Source organism: Gaeumannomyces tritici (assembly GCF_000145635.1).
Source record: "Gaeumannomyces tritici R3-111a-1 unplaced genomic scaffold supercont2.235, whole genome shotgun sequence".
Classification (NCBI taxonomy): domain Eukaryota; kingdom Fungi; phylum Ascomycota; class Sordariomycetes; order Magnaporthales; family Magnaporthaceae; genus Gaeumannomyces; species Gaeumannomyces tritici.
In genome coordinates, this window is record NW_008804779.1 from 1,700 (window position 1) to 2,977 (window position 1,278).

General features: G+C 39.0%; 1 pseudogene across 1 annotated transcript; it reads right to left on the reverse strand.

Annotated features, from left to right (window-relative positions):
- Positions 1 to 830: 830 nt before the first annotated feature.
- GGTG_20271 lies at positions 831 to 903 on the reverse strand (annotated as a pseudogene). Its single transcript has one exon. The product of its transcript is annotated as a tRNA-OTHER (tRNA).
- Between the last annotated feature and the right edge of the window lie 375 nt (positions 904 to 1,278).

Genomic DNA, 1,278 nt, shown 5'->3' on the forward strand with positions numbered 1-1,278 from the left:
GGTTAATTACATGAAGGAAAAAACCGTGCCTTTAGCCGATAGCTATTTGGTATAAGGCTGGATAAAAACCCCTTCCTTTCGAAAGCTTTGCAATTGCGCGTTTTCTTCGTAAGTAAAAATCCTGCACATAAAATTACATTAATAATTAAAAAGGCACGAACACGAGCGTGCATAAAAAGCGCGCTACAATTTACGCGCTACAATTCCAAATAGCACATTACGATCCGGGTTTTATTTGCAAGGTCCAAACGACCGAATTAACAATATTTTATTTTACCATAAAGCTTACTCGTTAATTATTGGGTTTTACCTTTTCCAGCCAGGGCGTATTCCTTTTGTTTTTCGGGCCAAGCGCGCCCTTTCGAAAGCGGTCCTTTCCTTTTTTTTTTAATTAGTACCATTATTTTATCGGCCAACTTTGTTATCGGAGTTGCTTTCGTCGCTATCGGTACTTTTATCCCTCGCCGCAACCCCGGCGCTATTATTCCAATAACCGGTTGGATTTATTTTGGCCCGAAATCCTTATTTTTTTGCTTGCTTTATAACTTGTGCGTTTATAAGCTGTACGTGCCCTAAAGGGGCCTTTTGCTTAAACCTTCGGCACGTGCGTTACAAAGCTCGAAGGTAAAGAACCCCGCTAACGGGTTGCAAATGGCTTCGCTGGAATCGAAAGGAGGTTGTACGTGGGTGCCATAAGGCTCGTCGATAAGGATAAAGTCTTTTGTTGCTGTGGGCTTTTTTTGTTGTGGGAACCAATTGTTTGGAAAAACGTCGGAACGGTTTAGGGCTTAATAAATCGCTTTTTTGCACGTGCGAAACAAAAAACCCGGTGTCCCCGGCAGGAATCGAACTTGCGTCCTCCAAAAAGGACCTCCTAGCGCTGAACCACTGCGCTACGAGGACTAAAATTCGTTGTAATTTATTTCGGTGCAACCGTTTGTTTTTTTAAAAATTATTGCGTTTTAATATTTTCGCTACGGTAATTACAATTATTTCGTAAACCGGATAATGGCCAAAATTACTTTTTTTAATTGCCGTTTATTAATTAAACAAATACGTATCGAAAAAGGCTTGCTAATTTTTATTTATTAAATTTGCTTTAAAAGCAACGTTTTTAATTTCCGGTTTGGAAACGTTAAATGTTATCGCTAAACCGTAATAAAAAATGGCGTTATTAAAGTTATTACGTTATTTGCTTTCCTTTTTTTTTTTTTCCTTTTTTTTTTCCTTTGCGGCCGTACGCGTTGCGGCGCGGATTGCTTTAAACGTAATTATTGG